Source organism: Rhododendron vialii, chromosome 2a (assembly GCF_030253575.1).
Source record: "Rhododendron vialii isolate Sample 1 chromosome 2a, ASM3025357v1".
NCBI lineage: Eukaryota > Viridiplantae > Streptophyta > Magnoliopsida > Ericales > Ericaceae > Rhododendron > Rhododendron vialii.
In genome coordinates this window covers 40,228,887-40,243,174 of record NC_080558.1, presented here as the reverse complement: position 1 = coordinate 40,243,174, position 14,288 = coordinate 40,228,887, and positions in this window count along the sequence as shown.

Sequence of the window (14,288 nt, the reverse complement as noted above, 5' to 3'; positions counted from 1 at the left end):
ACCTGAGAAATTTCGAAAATTAAACCAGAAGGAGGAAACAAACCTCTAAATTTCAGATCTTGACCTCTGTGCCAACCCTTCTGAATCCTTTAATCCCGACGTAAATTACCTGTATTTGACCGGATCGGAAAGAGAATCAATCAAGGCGCACTTAACACCACTTGGTTTTTAGGCACCGTTTGATAACAGTGATAAATGTATGGGATTCGTAAGGAGATGAGATTAGGATTAGGATTGTGATTGATAACGAGTATAGTTGTTTACGATGTGATTAGATGATAGAATTATTAATATCATGTTTGTTTGAGATGAGATTAGATGATAGGTTTGGATTGATAGAAGAAATTGGTAATGAGAAGGGGTTGAGATTGGACTATGAATACAAGTCCCAAAGGGTATTGCTAATACCCCTTATGGGCCGGCTTGTTCGTCCCATGGGGCTATCAATCCGGACCAATTTTGAAAACCAAATAAAGAAGTAGGAAAATAATATTGGCACTCCAAAAATTGATGCAGACACTCCAAAAAAATAAAGGAAAGAGGCTTTGGTGTTACACTAATTTTGAAGTGTCTGCATTAATTTTTGGAGTGCCAATATCATTTCCCATAAAGTATTACTAATACCCTCACCTTAGCAATCCAATCCCAGCCTCCAAAATGTTTATCGGGCCTTAAGGAATTAACACCGCTTAGAGCATCTTCACTCCCTACTCAAATTTATAAAAATCATTTAAAACACAACTCTACTCCTTACTCAAACTCATACTAAATTTGAGTTTTACTCAAATTTATTTTCAAATTTGTTTTGAACCAAATCCTTACTCAAATATTTGAAGGTTATGTTCTTCCCCTTAATTTTACAACTATGCCATTAATGAAATCTTTACTCAAATTTATGCCTAAATTTGCATTTACCCATTAGATTGCTTTAAACTAAATCAAATTTTTATCCAAATTTAGGTAAAAAATTGAGCGAGGAATGAAGATGCTATTAGAAAGTGTAGGCAAATTTACGTGCACATTGTTTAGGCTCCGTTCCGGAACAAAAAATAAGTCCTTATTTTTTAAGAAGGCAATTTCAAGCTCAAAAATTATGAGTTTATTGAAATCTAAAAATATGCTATATGGATTTTATTTGAAAGATCTCGGTAAGATCTTTTATACGATGCAAAAAAAATTGAAAAATTATTTTTCAATTACTTTATTTTTGAGTTTGAAAATATGAAATAAACTGCTTATTTTTTAAGAAAGTTTTTGAAACGGGACCTTAGTCTTTTTAGAGAATCAATCACGCTTTTGTCGATTGGAAGAGTTTCGGTGCACGATGGCTAAAGCTGCGCCAGCCCTTCCTTTAGCTGATCAGCTTATGATTCATCAAGACTGTACCCTAACTTTCAGGGTGTGAGGCAAAACAAAAGATCCCTTGATAGTTCAGGGCTTTCCGATGGCAGACATAGACTAATTTTTGGCGGCCAATCTTCTTTCTGCTATCAGGGATACGATTAAAGATGAGACAAAAAAATTTAGTAACTGACCCCACATGGCTGATTGCATCTAGAAAATTTTGAACTTGAACTTGAGACGAAGCAAGCTCTTATATCTACAGCCTGAAATGTATACGATCTTAATTTGACGATTGAAATTGTTGAATTTATATGTTTTGATATGGGATTTATTCATAAAGAAATTGAGTTGTATAGCCGTATCTATTTGATCTGTTATATCTATCTCAAGTGTAATTGATAAAATCTCACGTTACTCTTTAAAACAAATGTGATTCGACATTTTCCAATATTCAATAAATTAACATTTTTGGTATGAATTTTTCGAACATCGAAAGCTACAAATGCATGGCATGTTGATCATATGAGGAATAGTCACATCACATCATGACATTGTGACAATGATAATTTCTAATTCTAGCTACAAATAGTTTGGGCAAAATTACCCCTTTTGAATTTTTGGTCTTTTCTTTTAGTTTTTTATTAAATTTACGATAAGTTTTTTGGATTAATTATTCGTCTTGATGGAAAAAATCTAAGAAGAAAATAATTATGACTAAAAGTAAAAAAAAATATACTGAAGGCGAAAAGATATTGATACAGACAATTTCACAGTCTTGTTGTTCATCTTTTTTAATTTGGATAATATTTTATTTCTTTTATAATTCCACTTGTTGATACAGTAAAAAATATTTGACAAAAAGGTGGAAAAAATTGCTAAACACAAAAAAAACTTCAATTGTCTATAATAATAATTAATTAGACCAAGTTTTTTTTTATAAAAGTTTGAAATAAAATAATCAAGATCAAAAAAATCAAGGTTTTTGAGGAGCGATGGCACTTTTACCAAAGTTGGAGATATTTAACCTAAACAAACTTGATAGCCAAAATGAATGTGCATTAGCCGGTTAGCCCCATCTACTGCGTTAGGCGGGCACAAGTAGGACATGTACATCACATTTAAAGGTCGACATCTATATAATAAGATAAGACTGAGTTTGAATTCAAAAGACAACCAACGCTCAGATTTGTCCCTTTTATAAATCTAGACCATTGGTTATTCAAGGGTTATCATCATTTTGGTAATTGGCTAATCAAAAAAAAAAAAAAGGATCCCTGAGATTGATTCCCTGTGATTCAGGGATTTAATTTTTTACCACATTTACCAAATATTGACATTTAAACTTCTATTGATTATCACATAAATTGGGGAATATATAGCAAGTATGTTTGGAAAGAATGAAGCCCCAATCACGTAATGAATTGCAAGGAGGAAAAAATCACGGTTGTTAAGCGGCAATTACAATCACAATCACGGCTGCCAGTTAATAAAAAATTTTAATTTCCTTTTCAGTTTAGGAATCACAATCACGGCTGTGATTTTGTGGGGTTTATTATAAAATTTTACAATCACAATCACGGCTGTGAATTCCCCCCCTCTCTCTCTCTCTCTCTCTCTCACATACACAAAGACACAGAGATATCTACACACCCTTTCCACCGCTGTTTAGCGGTAAGCAAAAAAGGTTCCCGTAAAAGTAAAAGAAAGACGATATAATGTGTTCTTTTTTAATCGGCACGATACAATGTGTTAATATTAATTTTCAATTCCAACTTCTAATTTAATGATGATTTTTTATTCCAACTTCTGATGCTGAACCATAAGGACCATTGCAGACATCACCGAGACACCGATAGTGAGGTAATCTTTTGTTCTTCTGCTTCAACAGGTTTTCCAATTCTAATGCACAGATCTACATCCCCTTCTCTATAGTTTAAAAAAACTTACGAGAATGGAATTATAACTCTTCGCTATTCTATGAAATTAAGGCTCTGTACGTGAATGGAATACCATTCTTGATGTTTTGATGCCATGTATGCCTGAGTTTGCGTCAAACGTATTGAAAAGAGAGAGAAAGTGATGAGTGGTCCTATTAATATTTTTGTGGTTTGGAGTTTTGTTAGTGATTATTATAGATTTTCATGTTTAATCAAATTTTTTAACAATACGTTTGCTAACAATACAGATTTTTTTATGTTCATAGATATAGATCGATACGGATTTTTTTATGTTCATAGACATAGAACGACTTAAAAATATTGGTAGACTGTGCTTCTCATTTTGCTAACACCACACCATTTTTTAATGTATATGTGGTTGGAATTATCATTGGTAGTGATGTACACACGGGTAAGGGCTTAACAAATAAATTTTTTTGTTGCAAAGTGCTACAGGCATAGGTAATTAGCATATCAAAGTTTTGCAACAACAAAAATATATCATATTTTACTTTGTTCCTACCCATTTTTTTCAACATGCTCCCTTTGCTCATTGCTCGACCCACAGCTTTAGTTGTCTTCAAAATGTGTTGAAGGCACGGGCATTCGCTAGTAACACGACAAAATAGGACTTGTTCGAGTAGCAAGTTCCACTTTGGATGTAGGATTGATGAAAACTTGGTAATGATAAAATTAATTGGAGAGAAAAAGATTATTAAAATGATAATAACAAAAATTGAAGTTAATACGGAAAATTATATTTCTTGCATGTAGATGATTGAGAAAAAATTTGGGGAAAAAGGTTGTTCAAAATATTCTTATAATGAAAATCACAAGAAAACATTCCTACGTGTCTAAATTAATCTTACCCCTTTTTAAAAAAAAAAAAACTGAAATGATAAGTTGGAAAAGAAAATAACTTTCAAATTATACTTAGCAACTTTTACAGGATTTTTTTTTTCTAGACAAGAATCATGAGTTTTTTACAATTATAAGTAGCTAAGATTTTGTTGCACTTTCTACTACTCTTTGGCTAGATCAACATTATGATTTTTCCCCATCTTTTCATCTTTTTTTAAAATTGCCATACTAATAAAAATGGCTTATGGACCCAAAACAAATATGAAACACACACACACACACACAAAAGGAAAAGAAAGGATGAAAAGCAAGCTCTAAAGTCTCAAAATTACCCCATCTAGAAAAGTCACAAATTAGGTAAGGGGGAAAAGAAAATTAGTATTTGTACTCTATTTTTTTTTATACAAAATTTAGATCTAAGTTATCTTCTTAGGCTTAAAATTAAAGATACCCAATCCAAAATAATTTCACAAATAAATAGCGAAGAAAATATTTTTCACTCCCTCAAAATTTTACCCGTTTGCACTCTTTCGTTTGTTTTTATTCACGTGAAACTATCAAATATCCCCCGTACGTAAAAAAAAAGAAGAAGAAAGACTTCAATATAAGGATAGTTTAAGAATCCCAAGCCAATAATGACAAGAAAATGTGCGCATGAACCAATTGGACCTAAAAGATCATAATCTCGAAATTCACTATCAAATATCCCCCGTACGTAAAAAAAAAGAAGAAGAAAGACTTCAATATAAGGATAGTTTAAGAATCCCAAGCCAATAATGACAAGAAAATGTGCGCATGAACCAATTGGACCTAAAAGATCATAATCTCGAAACCCACCGGGAGATGTTAGGGGTACATCAGTTTGTCACACTTCTCTCACATATATGTGGATTCCTAGCATATATTGTGAAATTTTCACACATGCATGTGATAGAAGTGTGGTTAGGATGTGATAGATTGATGTGTTCTGTTGAAAAATGTATGCATTATAATTTGTGAAAATTTATATGCATCTCTATTAATTATTTTGATGATTAATTCAATGATATTTTTATTCGGCAAATACAAAATTATCGAAAAGTCGATTCCCGAATTAAATATTTTCGTGACCTTGAAATATAGCATAAAGTCTCTTGGATTCATGATTTATATTTACAAAGACTTTATTGAGCTCAATACATGCTTTAACGGTTTATATAGATGAAATTGTGAGCCACAGGTTGACGAACCGGCTGACAAGCCGGCTGTCTGAACAGAAAGCTGTGACAACCGGACGACCACCCGGATGACCACTCTATCAAACGGCTAGTTTCAAACGGCTAGTTTCCAACGGCTAGTTTCCAACGGCTAGTTTCAAACGGCTAGTTTCCAACGGCTAGTTTCAAACGGCTAGTTTCCAACGGCTAGTTTCCAACGGCTAGTTTCCAACGGCTAGTTTCCAACGGCTAGGAAGAATATGGATGGCTATATAAGGCATCAAGAACTCATTAATGAGTACATACACAAGCTACAACATTCCATATTATTGCAAGAGCAAATTCTCAAAAGATCAAAGCCAAAAATTCTCATTGTTCTTCCACTTTCATATTATTCTTGAGAGAAAATTTGTACAAGTCGTGAGCGATAATTTTCATACCTTCTTCACATACTTGTATTTCCTAAGTGAGTGTTTGAGTCAAACACTTGAAAGCTTAGAAGACCAAATTCGGGTTGGAATTTGGGTGTTATTGTTTTTGAGAAGTTTTCGGAGAAAATTCTTGCGGTTGTGCTAGCTCCTCGGGAAAGCTAGAGGCATTCGGTTCTTGTAAGCACCCGCAAGACTTACAAGTTGTAATCTTTTAAAGATTAGTCTAACCTTCAAGTAATTGCTTGAGGAGAAGTGGAGTAGGGCCGGACCGTGGACAAATCCGGACCGAACCACTATAAACGGGTTCTATCTCTCTATCTCTCTATTTTGATTGCATACTTATTGTTTGCATATATTGTTAGAGATAAATTTTTATTGGTAATTATTACTAGCAATCCTATTCACCCCCCCTCTAGGTTGCATAATTTGGGTAACAATTGGTATCAGAGCCTCGGCTCTTGTTTGTAGATTTAACCATCTAAGAGTTAAGATCCATGGCAACCACTAGTAATGTTTCTTGTATCGAAGGTCAATCGTCCAATAGACCTCCCTTGTTCACCGGAGAAAATTACTCTCATTGGAAAAATAGAATGATGATCTTTATTCAATCCACGGATTATGATCTATGGAAAATTATCAAAAATGGTCCCATTATTCCTACTAAGAAAGTTGGAGAAGAGACTATGCCTAAACCAGATTATGAGTGGAGTCATTTGGAAAAGGCTTCAATAGAAAAGAACTATAGAGCTATGAACCTTCTTTTTTGTGCTATTACTCCCAATGAATATGATTGTGTTTCCGCATGTAAATCGGCTAAAGAAATATGGGATAAGTTAGAAATGTCACATGAAGGAGATAGTCAAGTTAAGGAGTCCAAAATTGATATTCTTGTGCATAGCTATGAGCTCTTCAAAATGAAACCGGATGAATCTATATCTCAAATGTTTGCTAGATTTGCTAGTATTACTAACGGTTTAAAAGCTCTTGGAAAGATTTACAGTCAATCCGAAATGACAAGGAAGGTGCTCCGTTCCATGCCAACCAATTGGGACACTACCACCTCCATCATCCTACAATCCAAAGATTTCTCAACATACACGATGGACAAGCTCATGGGATCTCTCATGACGGAGGAAATGCATCACAACCTCAAGGGTGAAAAAGAGAAGAAAGTTAAGGATCTTGCCTTCAAAAGTACAACAAGCAAATCAAAAAGCAAGGAGGATTCAAGCAACGAAAGTGAGGATGATGAAATGGCGCTCATCACAAAAACGTTCAAGAAACTCCTCAAAAATAGAGCATCTCACAAAGGCAGAGGATTTTCAAGAAAAGATGGAGGCAAAGAAGAAAATAGTAAAAAGGATCCAATCATTTGCTACGAGTGCAAGAAGCCCGGCCACATCAAAAGTGAATGTCCATATGCAAAAAAATATTCAAAGAAGGACAAAAAGAGAGCTATGATGGCCGCATGGGACAATAGTGACGATAGTAGCTCCGATGAGGACGATGAGCAACAAGAGGTCGCTAACTTGTGTTTCATGGCCATCGAAGAAAACGAGGTAGATCTCGACTCATCCTATTCCTTTGATGAATTATTTATTGCCTATAAAGAGTTGAAAGTAGAATTTGAAAAGGTTGTTTCTAAAAACAAATTTCTTAAAAAGGTTGCTAAAGATCTTTCACTAGAAATAGATGATTTAATTGAAGAGAAAGATATTTTGGAGGAAGAAAATGAAAGTTTAAGAACCTCTTTGGAAAAAGAAAAAGAGTATTTGAAGGATACTTCCAAAAACGAATCTTTAGAAAAACAAATTGATGATTTAACTAATTCTCTTTCAAAACTCACTAATGGAAAAGAAAGTTTAGACATTCTTCTTGGAAAACAAATGGTTTCTTTTCACAAGGCCGGAATTGGTTATAATCCCACTCAACACAAAAATCTTTTTGAAAAAGATGTTCCTCCTTCTAGCCATTCTAAATTGACATGTCATTATTGTGGTAAAATTGGTCATATTTCTCCTACATGTCCTATGAAAGGATACTCATCTTCTAATGCAAAAAAGGTCTGGGTTCCTAAGAACCGTATCAATGCTAACCTTCAAGGACCCAAGATGATTTGGGTACCAAAAGTCAAGAATTGATGTGCTATTGTAGGTATGCTTCAAAAGTTCTCTCAAGGAAGGAAGTTGGTACCTTGATAGTGGATGTTCAAGACACATGACCGGTGACAAGAGGGCTTTCAATTCTCTTTCGCCTAAAGATGGTGGACATGTCACATTTGGAGACAACAACAAAGGCAAAATCATAGGAATCGGTGATATAGGTAATTCTCCTATTATTGAAGATGTTTTACTTGTTAGTGGTTTAAAACACAATCTTCTTAGCATAAGTCAATTATGTGATAGAGGAAATCGTGTTATCTTTGAAAAATCCAAATGTATCATTGAAAATGTCAAAAGCAACAAGACACTCTTCGTTGGACAAAGACTTGAAAATGTATATGTTTTTAATCTCAATGATTTAAGTAATTGTGATATAAAATGTTTTTCCGCTTTGAGTGAAAATAGTTGGCTTTGGCATAGGCGCCTAGGACATGCAAGTATGGATGCTATTTCAAAACTCTCTAGAAAAAATTTGGTAAAAGGTCTTCCTAAAATCAAATTTGAAAAAGATAGACTTTGTGGTCCTTGCCAACAAGGAAAACAAACCAAGGTTTCTTTTAAGTCCAAAAATGTTGTTTCAACTACTAGACCTTTGCAATTACTTCATATGGATTTGTTTGGACCAACTCGCTCTCCAAGTCTTTGTGGAAACTATTATTGTCTTGTTGTTGTTGATGATTTCTCTAGATATACATGGGTGATGTTCCTAGCTCATAAGAATGAGGCTTATCCTAATTTCACTAAACTTTGTAGAAGAGTTCAAAATGAAAAAGGATTTGTTATTTCTAACATTCGTACGGATCATGGAAAAGAACTTGACAATTCTTTATATGAAAAGTTTTGTGATGAACATGGTATTGGTCATAACTTTTCCGTACCTCGTACTCCTCAACAAAATGGAGTAGTAGAGAGAAAAAATCGTACTCTGGAAGAAATGGCCCGCACTATGCTTTGTGAAAACTCTTTGCCAAAATATTTTTGGGCGGAAGCCGTTAATACCTCATGCTATATTTTGAATCGAGTTTTAATTAGGCCTATCCTCAAGAAAACTCCTTATGAGCTTTGGAATGGTAGAATACCCAACATTAATTACTTTCATGCCTTCGGTTGTAAATGTTATGTATTAAACAATGGAAAAGATGACTTGGGTAAATTTGATTCAAAATCGGATGAAGGCATCTTTATTGGTTACTCTCTTACTAGCAAAGCATATAGAATTTATAATAAGCGCACTAATCTTGTTGAAGAATCTATTCACGTTTCCTTTGATGAATCTAATCCTTGTGCTACTAAGGATGTTGTTGATAATGATGACTTAGAAATTACACATGAGATTCATGACTTGACAATTCAAGAAAAAGTTGATGGTGATACTCAAGTAGAAAGCTCTCAAATCAAAGAAGATGAAGTTATTAATCAACCTCAAGATGCCATGGGAGACAACCAAGATCTTTCCAAGGATTGGAGATTCGTGCAAAACCATCCAAAAGACTTGATTCTTGGAGAAGTTTCGAAAGGGGTAACCACTCGCTCGTCTCATAGAAATTTTTGTGAAAATCAAGCTTTTGTTTCTCAAATTGAGCCTAAAAACTTTCCGGAAGCTCAAGATGATGAAAATTGGATTTTGGCCATGCAAGATGAGTTAAATCAATTTGAAAGGAATAAAGTTTGGGCATTAGTACCTAAGCCTCTTGATCACACTATTATAGGTACTAAATGGGTTTTTCGTAACAAGCTAGATGAATCTGGAAATATTGTTAGGAATAAAGCTAGACTTGTTGCTCAAGGTTATAATCAAGAAGAAGGTATTGATTTTGAAGAAACTTTTGCACCGGTAGCTAGATTAGAGGCTATTCGCATATTACTTGCCTTTGCATCTTTCAAAAATTTCAAGCTTTATCAAATGGATGTGAAAAGTGCATTTTTGAATGGGTTCATAAATGAGGAAGTTTATGTCAAACAACCTCCCGGCTTTGAAGATCATGTATACCCCGATCACGTTTTTAAACTCTCAAAAGCTCTATATGGTTTGAAGCAAGCACCACGTGCATGGTATGATAGACTTAGTTCATTCTTGCTTGACAATGGCTTTACTCGTGGAAAAATTGATACTACTCTTTTCATTAAAGCCAAAGGTAAAGATATGCTCATTATTCAAATATATGTTGATGATATTGTCTTTGGTGCCACTAATGATAATATGTGCAAAGAGTTTGCTAAGTGTATGCAAGGTGAATTTGAAATGAGTATGATGGGGGAGCTTAACTTCTTCCTCGGACTTCAAATCAAGCAAACTAATGAGGGGATCATAATCAACCAAGCCAAGTATGCGAAAGAACTTATTAAGAAGTTTGGCATGGAAGGATCAAAGCCAACGAGCACACCAATGAGCACATCAACTAAGCTAGACAAAGATGAGAATGGTAAGGCCGTCAATGAAAAGATGTATCGAGGTATGATCGGCTCATTACTTTATCTCACTGCAAGTAGACCGGATATAATGTTTAGTGTTTGCATGTGTGCTAGATTTCAATCATGTCCTAAAGAATCGCATTTAAAAGCTATTAAACGTATCTTTAAATATGTTGGCGGTTCTCATGACTTAGGATTGTTTTATCCACGTGGAGTTGCATTTGATTTAATTGGTTATTCAGATGCGGATTTTGGAGGTTTCAAAGTTGATCGTAAAAGTACAAGTGGGACTTGCCAATTTCTAGGGCACTCTCTAGTGTCTTGGCATAGCAAGAAACAAAATTCCGTAGCTCTATCTACCGCCGAGGCGGAATATGTAGCAGCCGGAAGTTGTTGTGCCCAAATATTGTGGATCAAACAACAAATGGAGGATTTCAATTTGCAATATGATCATATTCCTATTAAATGTGATAATACTAGTGCAATTAGCTTAACCAAGAATCCAATTCAACATTCTCGAACAAAACATATTGAGATTAGACATCATTTTATAAGAGATCATGTTCAAAAAGGGGATATTGAACTTAACTTTATTAGTACCGACAAGCAATTGGCGGACATTTTCACAAAACCCCTTGGTGAAGAACAATTTTGTTTCATTCGACGAGAACTCGGCATGTCTAATCATTTATGAAAAAGTTGTGTTCTTGATGTCAAAAGTTTTTTTTTGGATTCAATGTTGAGTTGATTGAATTCGTAAATATCATACTTGATGGAGAGTACAAATGATCTTGATAAAGAAATCACCCTCCAAACATTTTATCATATGTTTCATTTTCCTGTGTTTGGTATGAAGAAAATCAGTTTTATGGTCTTTAATGTTACTCCTCTTAAACGATTTCTGGACTTAACCTGCATTTGTCAGTGTAAAGACCCGTATTTTATTTCCATAATTCTTTATGTTTTATTAAGGCATGAGTTGTGATATAAAATGGAGAATGAGTTCGGATGTCGAATGTGCTAGAATTTAGAAGTTCGGGATGCAAGTGTAATATGCATGGGTGTATAAGTGAAGGTGTGTGTAGGGGATAATTCTCCCCCACATATATTTCTTTTCTTTTCCGGGCAGACACACACACGTTTCTCTCTCTCTACTCCCTCGACCGACTCTCTCTCTTTCTCACCTCTCCTCCAAACTTCTCTCTTCGATTTCATCGCCTTAGAATGAGATTTCGGAAAAATCCCAAGTACTAAAGTTGTTCTACGCGACGAGATCTTCCTATTGATCGAAGAAGAATCATGATCGGAGCACTTTGAGGTTTCCTCCATGTTCGGGCTTGCTTCTAACCCTCGAGGTAGGGATCTCCTACCTTCTTTACATGTTTAAGTGTTGGTTAGATGTACAAGAATCAAGTTTGATCATTTATTTTGAGTCTTGAACAAATCTGTTATATGCTGATAATTTCGTGGGTTTTGGAAATCTGTCTTTTGGGAGCCCTCTGCTAGAAATCACTGGCATTTGTCATGATTAAGACCTCAAGGGGCGGGTCAGGGTCGTGACAGTCAGTCGGATGTCCAAGCGGATGTCCAACCGGACAACCGTGAGGTTGAGACTTATTCAAGCTTTTGCGTTGCTAACTCTGATTTATTAAGTCTCTTACACTTAGTTTGTATGAACTTCATGGCTTAGTGCTTAAATTGTCTCTTATATACTTCGCCGATATGAATTTCTTGTCTCTAAGCTTGCAGGGATAATCATTCTCGGTAATACCCCTCGCATTCTTTAAAAAGCTCTCTTTTAGGGGGAGCATGTATTAAGGGGACACAACAATAAACACCCGAACACAATTTTCTTCCCCTATTCTTGTCCTATTCGGCGCCGCATCCCCTATCCTATCTCTATTCGGTGCCGCATCCCCTATTATCTCTCTTTCGGCGCAGCAATTCAATCAATTCGGCGCACCATTTCAAACAATTCGGCGCACCATTTCAAACAATTCGGCGCACCATTTCAAACAATTCGGCAATCTCATACTCTATAAATTCAACAACACTCTCTCTATCTCCTCATCTATCTATCTTTCCTTCTCTCTCGGCCTAAATCTCTCCAAATCTCTATCCTTCCAAATCGAGCAATGGCAAACATACCGCAAGGGTTACCGTTTGAGTTTTACGAAAGAGATGCCGAACGAGCAGAGTTCAGGTTGTTTATCCAAACCATTTGGATGCAACTCTTTATCTTCATTCTGCTGTGTGCGTTACTTACCATGAGAATACCACCATGGTTCGGATGGAATGTAAATGTGGATACTCTGTGGTATTGGATTGGCATTATAGCTGCCGTTGTAGCAGCCATTATTCGAGAATACGAAAATCAAGGACGCCAAGCTCTCAATGAACGAAGATAGAGTGCTACAGGGCAAGAGCGGCATGGTGCTGGAACCATGGCCCTATTGTTTTTCTCTTTTTAGTTTTTTTTTTTTATGATGTCACAGGGGGAGAAAAAGTCAAGTTTTAATTGATCTATCTTGCCATTTTGGGCAAATTTAAAAAATTGCTTGCTATGATCTGATGATTATTGCTATTACTCGTTGATCATAGATAACTGCTTTGGTGCATGTATTAAGGGGGAGATTGGCATAGCTCCTACTTGAATAAAAACTATCATTTTGTGTCATCATCAAAAAGGGGGAGATTGTTGAAAAATGTATGCATTATAATTTGTGAAAATTTATATGCATCTCTATTAATTATTTTGATGATTAATTCAATGATATTTTTATTCGGCAAATACAAAATTATCGAAAAGTCGATTCCCGAATTAAATATTTTCGTGACCTTGAAATATAGCATAAAGTCTCTTGGATTCATGATTTATATTTACAAAGACTTTATTGAGCTCAATACATGCTTTAACGGTTTATATAGATGAAATTGTGAGCCACAGGTTGACGAACCGGCTGACAAGCCGGCTGTCTGAACAGAAAGCTGTGACAACCGGACGACCACCCGGATGACCACTCTATCAAACGGCTAGTTTCAAACGGCTAGTTTCCAACGGCTAGTTTCCAACGGCTAGTTTCAAACGGCTAGTTTCCAACGGCTAGTTTCAAACGGCTAGTTTCCAACGGCTAGTTTCCAACGGCTAGTTTCCAACGGCTAGTTTCCAACGGCTAGGAAGAATATGGATGGCTATATAAGGCATCAAGAACTCATTAATGAGTACATACACAAGCTACAACATTCCATATTATTGCAAGAGCAAATTCTCAAAAGATCAAAGCCAAAAATTCTCATTGTTCTTCCACTTTCATATTATTCTTGAGAGAAAATTTGTACAAGTCGTGAGCGATAATTTTCATACCTTCTTCACATACTTGTATTTCCTAAGTGAGTGTTTGAGTCAAACACTTGAAAGCTTAGAAGACCAAATTCGGGTTGGAATTTGGGTGTTATTGTTTTTGAGAAGTTTTCGGAGAAAATTCTTGCGGTTGTGCTAGCTCCTCGGGAAAGCTAGAGGCATTCGGTTCTTGTAAGCACCCGCAAGACTTACAAGTTGTAATCTTTTAAAGATTAGTCTAACCTTCAAGTAATTGCTTGAGGAGAAGTGGAGTAGGGCCGGACCGTGGACAAATCCGGACCGAACCACTATAAACGGGTTCTATCTCTCTATCTCTCTATTTTGATTGCATACTTATTGTTTGCATATATTGTTAGAGATAAATTTTTATTGGTAATTATTACTAGCAATCCTATTCACCCCCCCTCTAGGTTGCATAATTTGGGTAACATGTTCCTATCATTTGCCAATTCTAATACGTGTCTTCTTCTACCAAGGAACAAAAATTGAGTGCACGAGGATAAAATGAGAGCGCTAAAATCATTTATCAAAAAATCAAAGGGCCTAAATTGCAATATAGTTGTCGTGAACCACACGTGTCAGCT